The 8260-nt window shown below is 40.3% G+C and overlaps 1 long non-coding RNA gene across 1 annotated transcript; it reads right to left on the bottom strand.

Moving 5' to 3' along the window:
• Window positions 1-1926: 1926 nt before the first annotated feature.
• LOC104242023 (uncharacterized) lies at window positions 1927-4043 on the bottom strand. Its single transcript, XR_714863.2, has 3 exons — window positions 3780-4043; window positions 3620-3701; window positions 1927-2148 (listed from the first exon to the last, which is right to left on the bottom strand). It is a non-coding gene; the product is annotated as an uncharacterized lncRNA (long non-coding RNA).
• Window positions 4044-8260: the final 4217 nt, after the last annotated feature.

Consider the following 8260-nt stretch of genomic DNA (forward strand, 5'->3'; position numbering starts at 1 on the left):
ACTGCCGATAATGAAAGAAACATGTAGAAACTCGTAACCACTCATCAGATCGACAAGTCATGGAGCTCCCTCACTTGTTCAACTAGAAGTAAAGCCAAATTCCTAGCTGACTTTTGATAATATTCTTCCAAACATACCGTAATCAAATCATATAGTATCCATTCTAGGTCCAATGACCTTATCTCTTCAAAAACAACTATTCTATTTACATGCCACACCAATACAACCTAAAGTCACAATCGTGCAATCTTTGCAGCAACAAGCAACAATTCAAAAGTACTCAAACATGAAAAATGACTCAAATGAGAGAACCGTCCCACAAGGTCAATAAATGTCACCGCAAATGCAATGATACGAACCCGTCACACATAGTAGAACCAAGACACACAGATCTATCACAAAAGGATCAGATCCCAACATAACCCAGCTACAATGTGTGACCCCATCCAAACGCTAGTCCATATGAAATACCTCAAGCCATAATGCTCAAAATCAATAACCATATGCAATTTGACATCAAGTACCCGAAGTGCATGTCCACAACCATGGAGAAGAAAACAACATAATATACCACAACTTGAAAAGACCATAACTAAGGCGCAATCAACCATTCCACACTCCAATCACCATCTCGCTCAAATTCCCCTATAAGGCCCAAACAGAACCGCACCATAGGTGCATATAACCAACGAATCACAACCCCTCATAGCATGAAAGAGTAACACATAAAATGTATCATATGCAGATAAAATCAATTCTAACCGAATGGCACATCCCTCAACAATAGCAGTTCGGAGTAAATAAATCTGAACTAGTGTAGAATACACATGCTCATTGGGCCTACCAATGGGCCCTCAAATCAACTTCGGTCATCATTGAATGGACAAATAGCCCTCCAAAAGTCCACAACGACCTAACCATAATAAATACTATAATCTAGCTAGATTTGTCCATATTTTCACAGTCCACAACCACAAAACAATCTGCTTCTGAGAACTCTCAGTCTCCAAATCTATAGAAAACATGAATCACCATATTTTATCCTAACTCCACCACCCGAATGTCTAACACATCTCTCATACACAATCATCCCACGAGGAATAAATCTATAATTCTTCCATGCCATATAGCAAAATCTGAATACCAGCAGTCGATAAATCAGGCGAGCACCGCAATACAAATGAAGCATATGTAAGTCAAAATACAATACGCCTTCTGAAATGTGCACCCTTCTCAGGCAATACCAAGTAGTAATAGCATTCATCTAGACATCTGAAATCGTCCATGTTGTCTCAAAATTCATGACCTTCCCTTCAAAAATGAACTGTGACCTTGCACATGCAAATCTCAATCCTACACAACACACCACATCTATCATGACATCATACGAAAATCACGAGAATCTCATGATCAACTCTGAGTCACCAGTAGAATACATACTTGATTAGTCAGAAACCTTTAACACTACTACAAAATGGGGCTTTAACCACTCTAAAAAATGCCTTTAGCGGAAAAAACAATAGCCGCTATGTCCTTTACCGGCCAATGGCATTCATCCAACTATGCAGGGTTCGGCAAAGCCTTTGGTGACCATTCTCACAAAAGCTGATAAAGAATATAATTCATTGCCGCTAAAGATTGTTAGTTTTACCGGCAATTGTTTGCGATAGTAATTTTGGCCGATAAATTAAATCCATAACAAATTAACTATGCTCTTCTAGCATCCATTTTTATAGACGATAAATTCAATTAAATTGCCGCTAAAAGTCAGTTATTTTAACAATAAATTTTTTGTGGCAATTAGATTGGTTATTGTATCCTTGCTATAAATATCTTATTTTGACATTTTAGAGTCTTTTAATGGCAAGTGAATTCAATTAACTGTCGCTAATAATAAAAGGGGTGGAAACAAAGACAGGCAAATGCTAGAAAATATATTATTATTAATTCATAAAACAAAATATATCTCATTGAATCTAAACAGTCCAAAGGAAGTACTAACCCAAAATATTAATGTCAAAACTTTTTAAAAAAACTTATAGTGATTGAACTGATATAACTAATCCTATCAAATACTATCTTAAAATAGTTTCGGCAACTCTTCATCATATTAAAATCTTCCACATGTGAATTTTTTTAACATATGACCTGAAAAAAAAATAAACATGTCAAAAGATGGAATGTAATGTATAAAACATTATGAGTTTACACCTTTAAATATATTGTGAATTCTAAAAACAATGTGAAAATAAGGCTGTATGCGAACTAGAGTACAACATTCATTATGGCTGAAGATATTGAAGTGTAGTTTTCTAATAAGACAAATCGTTCTTAAGTTGAAGCTCCCTACATCAAGTTATAGTATTAGAATACAACAAAAATGTTTTGTCTAAAAAAGAACAAAGGATGACAAAAGGAAGATAAAAGAGTTAGCTAATGTGGCAAATGAAACTTGTAGTATTAGAATACAACTTAGATGTAACATTGAGGGAAAAAAAATAAAAAGCTAACATTTAGAAATTACCAAATCTAATGTCTAAACGTGATACATAAACTATCTGATCATCTTTCCACATTCTCTATTATAAAAATTGCTCCTTCCGCAGCTTCAAGTAGTATCAGATAATGTGAAATAATATGAAAAGGTATCTTGTCAACCAACTCTATCACCTAATATCTATAAGCAGAAATAACTAGATGGATTAATAGGCTAGCCAAATAGATGTGCGAATAATTAAATAGAGTTTCTTTCTTTGTTATGATAGAGAAGAAACAAACAAAAAAATCAAAAGCAAAGAATACCTTGAAGAAGTAAAAAAAAAGTTGCACGCCAAGTCACAACAACAAAAACAAGCAAATATCAACAACAAATTAAGGCTAGAAAAATGATACCAATAATATATTAAATTGCACATCAAATGTCTTCCACGACTGAAATTTCAAAATATCTATAATTAAAGTAGGCCCACGAATCCTAAAGTGAAAAAGTTCTAAATCATTTGATCACATCAAGAATCCTAACACCAGCAACATTACGCTACAGAAAGAGACTAGCAAATTAGTTGGCATACCCATAAAACATTTATTAAGAGATATTTACAACCAAACCAGCAACAAAATGATTAGCTCAACGCTAATATGTATGTGCAACTATTGATCTAGAATATAGGAAAAATGAAGTTAAACAACTCTAAGAATAATGCATATAAAAATATATGCTAGAAAAGTTAATAGTTTGCTTAATTCAAAACTAATGCCATGATTCTTCAATACCAAATTGGAACAGATACAAAAAATTTACTCATTCAGTGAATTGAACATTGACAATCGAAGCCATAGACCCAACCAATTAGCAATTTTTATCAACCCAACACCTACACAATCAAACACTAAAGATAGAAAGAGAAACTTACTGACTTTTTTGGTTGTGATGGTGGCCGACGATTTTGGTTGCGGACGACTTGCAAATGAGATTTGTGTAGTATGAGATTTTCAATTAAGGTTATTTCTAACTTTTTTTTGTAGTATTTTAGGTAATTTCAAGACCCAAAATAATTATCAATTTTCATCAGCCCAACACCCACACAATCAAAAATTAAAGATAGAGAAAGAAACTTACTTTTTGGATTTGAGAAGATGGAATCGTGCTTCTTTGCTTCCAAATTTCATATGGGTGAGAATTGTACAGTATGAAGGTTTTTCTATTAATAAAGTAATAGAAATTTTTATCAATCCAACACCCACAAAATCAAACATTAAAGATAGAGAAAGAAACTTACTTTTTGGATCCCGTCATGGCTGCTTCCCCTCATCCCTGCTTTCGCCTCTTCTTTCTTCACCATATTTCGTCGCACACTATACCCACTCTATTGTTGTTACTTGCTAGTCTCCGCCAGATTTGACCACCGACTGGTGACTGCTACTGCTGCAACCAGAGTCAAGAGCTCACATGAAATGGATGCAAATGGCTTGTTCGCTAACCGGGATTTTCATATCTGGATGGAATGAAACGAACTCTGGCGATCATGTTTCTTCCATTTTTCGTCTTTTCATTTGTATATAAGTTGTTTGGTTATAGTGTAGAAATATTCTTCAACAGAAAACAAAAGAAATTTGTTTGGTCTCGAGATCGAACTCCCTCAAATCCTCTCACTATTTCCCCCATTTTCCCTAAGATTTCCTTTCGATTTACATAGAAATCTTAGGGTTATAGTGTAGAAATTTATAAAAATTAGTTTAGGTGATTTTTCAGTCATATTTAGTTAGATTTTGGAGTTGAATCAGTGTGGGTGGCTTCCAATCTAGTGAAAAGGATCCCAAGTGTGGTTGTTTGCCGATTATCTGCGATTTCTTCTCCAATTTTTCTTCTCCACTTTCAAGTGCTTCTCAGCAGTCTTCTCCGTATATTCAAGTAGACATATCTAAAGGAGCACATGCTGTGTTTTTAACTGACTGTATCGGGTCTTCTTGCCCCACCCCTTTTGCATCCCAAATCTGCCCCACCCCTTATATTCTCGTTTCTTCTTTTTCTTTCTTTGTACATTTTATATTGTTTGGGCTATACCAGTGGTAGCGGTGATAGCTCCTTCTGGTTTTTGGGTCGTGGTATTTTATGTGTTTTCAGGAATTCTCGAAGTATTGGAGACAAGTTGGGCGCACGAGCACTGGCGAAGGAGAGCAACCTGGGCGAGTGTCAGCAAAGGGCGGTAGGAAGTGGTGCGTGAGCGTACAACTACATCGAGTACAGCAAATCAGCCACAGGTTTTGTTATCGGGAGTTGGTACCTCCTGTTTTATTGTTTCCCTTTTGGTGTTAGCTAAATTACTGGTACTTTACTTCGCAATAGTTAAACCTTTCAACTAGGATACTAGTTACCACTTCTTTCCTTCTAGTTTGATTTGTTGTCCGTTGTGCACTAGCGAGTCTTCTCTAGATTGTTGTAGGTGTAGTAGTTGCAGTCTGGGATGATAGAATAAGGGCATGTCCTCGGGTGGGGCAGAGTGTGGGGCTAGGGTCAGGGGGTGGGACGGGTAGCAGGGGAGGTAGAGGGGGCAAGGGAGCCTATAGGTTGAGAATCGGGTCATGGAACATAGGTTCACTAACGAGTAAATCCATAGAGTTGGCGAAAATCCTTCAGAAGAGGAAGATTAATATAGCGTGTGTCCAGGAGACTAGGTGGGTCGGATCGAGGGCGAAAAACGTGGATGAGTATAAGTTGTGGTACTCTGGTGTCCTCACGGGTAAGAATGGAGTGGGTATCCTGGTAGATAGCCATCTTAGAGAGTCCGTGGTAGAGGTCAGGCAGGTGAATGATAGACTAATGACTATTAAGTTGGTGGTGGGTGAGGGTACTTTAAATGTCGTTAGCGCGTACGCACCGCAAGCAGGCTTGGATGAGGATATTAAGAGGCGCTTTTGGGAGGGGTTGGATGAGATTGTTCGTAGTATACCGCCTTCTGAGAGGTTATTCATAGGAGGAGATTTCAATGGTCATATTGGGTCATCTGCAGGTGGGTACACTGAGGTGCATGGCGGCTTTGGTTTCGGGGAGCGGAACGGAGGGGGCATTGCGCTGTTGGACTTTGCCAAGGCTTTCGATCTAGTCATTGCGAACTCGAGTTTTACGAAGCGGGATGAACATTTGGTTACTTACCAAAGTTCGGTGGCGAAGACTCAGATTGACTATCTCCTCCTCAGGAGATGCGACAGAAGGTTGTGCGAGGACTGCAAGGTTATCCCAGGTGAGACCCTCTCAACGCAGCATAGGCTTTTGGTGATGGACATTTGTATTAGGATAAGGAGGAAGAAGAGGTCAGTACAAGGACGCCCCATGATTAGGTGGGGCGCCTTAACTAAGGATAAAGCTAAGGAGTTGGAAGGAAGGTTATCTGCAATGGGAGCTTGGAAAAGTAGTGGGGACGCAGACACAATGTGGTCGACGACGGCGGACTGTATAAGAAAGGCGGCGAGAGAGGTGTTAGGGATATCTACGGGCTACAATGATGGCCACAAAGGAGATTGGTGGTGGAATGCAGTTGTCCAAGGTAAAGTGGAAGCAAAGAAGGCGGCTTACCTGCGGTTAGTAGGGAGCACTGACGAGGAGAAGAAGAGAGAGAACAGTGAAAGGTATAAGGTAGCTAGGAAGGAGGCAAAGATGGCGGTGACGGAGGCTAAGACGACAGCTTTTGCTCGTCTGTATGAGGAACTAAGGAACAAAGGTGGGGAGAAGAAGTTATTCCGACTCACTAAGGCGAGAGAGAGGACAACTCGGGATCTGGACCAAGTGAGGTGCATAAAAGATGATGACGACAAAGTTTTGATGGGAGATGACCAGATTAAGAGGAGGTGGCAGACCTACATTCATAAACTTCTAAGTGAAGAAGGGGATCAGGATATTATACTTGGGGAATTGAAGAATGCCGATAGTCACCATGAATTAAGTAATTGTAGGGACATTGAGATCGATGAAGTCATGGAGGCAATTCGTAAGATGAGAAGGGGCAGAGCTAGCGGGCTAGACGAAATTTTGGTTGAAGTGTGGAGGTGTATGGGTAGAGCAGGCTTGGAATGGCTTACTGGATTGTTTAGTGTTATATTCAAGTCTAATAGGATGCCTGAAGAGTGGAGGTGGAGTACAATGGTTCCGTTGTATATGAACAAGGGTGATGTCTAGAGCTGTAACAACTATAGGGGCATCAAATTACTAAGTCATACCATGAAAGTTTGGGAGAGAGTGGTAGAAATGAGAGTGCAAAGGACGGTGTCTATTTCAGACAACCAGTTCGGGTTCATGCCGGGGCGATCTACCACAGAAGCTATCCACCTTATCAGGAGGATGGTGGAACAGTACAGGGATAGGAAGAAGGATCTCCACATGGTGTTTATTGATCTGGAGAAGGCGTACGATAGGGTTCCTAGGGAGGTCTTATGGAGATGCTTAGAGAATAAAGGGGTCCCGGTTGACTATATTAGGGTGATTAAAAACATGTATGTTGGAGCTAAGACTCGGGTTAGGACAGTAGGAGGTGACTCTAAACACTTTCCAGTTATTACGGGGTTGCACCAAGGGTCTGCGCTCAGCCCATTCCTATTTGCCCCGGTGATAGATGCACTGACTCATCATATTCAAGGGGAGGTGTCATGGTGCATGCTATTTGCTGATGACATTATTCTAATTGATGAGACACGAGGCGGCGTCAACGAGAGGCTAGAGATTTGGAGACATGCTCTTGAGTCTAAATGTTTCAAGTTGAGCAGGACGAAGACGGAATACCTCGAGTGCAAATTTGGGGTTGAGCCGACGGAAGCGGGAGTTGAAGTGAGGCTTGACTCTCAAGTTATTCCCAAGAGGGGTAGTTTCAAGTACCTTGGATTGGTTATTCAGGGGATCGGGGAGATTGACGAGGATGTCACACACCGTATATGGGTGGGGTGGATGAAGTGGAGGTTAGCGTCGGGAGTCTTGTGTGACAAGAAAGTGTCACCGTTACTAAAAGGTAAGTTTTATAGAGCAGTGGTTAGGCCTGCCATGTTATATGGAACTGAATGTTGGCCGATAAAGAACTCACACATCCAGAAGATGAAAGTAGCAGAGATGAGGATGTTGAGGTGGATGTGCGGGCATACAAGGATGGATAAGATTAGGAATGAAGATATTCGAGAGAAGGTGGGCGTGGCCCCCATGGAGGACAAGATGCGGGAAGTAAGACTCAGATGGTTCGGGCACATTCAGAGGAGGAGCACTGATGCACCGGTGAGGAGGTGTGAGCGACTGGCTGTAGTGGGCACGCGGAGAGGTAGAGGGCGACCTAAGAAGTATTGGGGAGAGGTGATCAGACAGGACATGGCGCGACTTAGGATTACTGAGGACATGGCCCTTGACAGGGAATTATGGAGGTCGAGCATTAAGGTTGTAGGTTAGGGGAAAGTTGTGAATATTTCTACAGCACAATAGAGTGAGACTAGCCAGTTAGGAGTTAGACTAAGAATGCCATTGGTCGTCTATTGATGCAGGGCTTTACCTGCTAGTTTTTACTATACCAGCCATCTATTTCGTATTTCGTATTCTGTATTTCATATCTCTTATAAATCTGTTATTTTATTATGCATTTTTATGGTACTAATATATCGTCTCTTGTTGCTTTTTTTTGAGCCGAGGGTCTCCTGGAAACAGCCTATCTACCCTTCGGGGTAGGGGTAAGGTCTGCGTACATATTACCCTCCCCAGACCCCACTTGTGGGATTATACTGGGTAGTTGTT

The sequence above is a fragment of the Nicotiana sylvestris genome, chromosome 7, assembly GCF_000393655.2.
Source record: "Nicotiana sylvestris chromosome 7, ASM39365v2, whole genome shotgun sequence".
Taxonomy (NCBI): domain Eukaryota; kingdom Viridiplantae; phylum Streptophyta; class Magnoliopsida; order Solanales; family Solanaceae; genus Nicotiana; species Nicotiana sylvestris.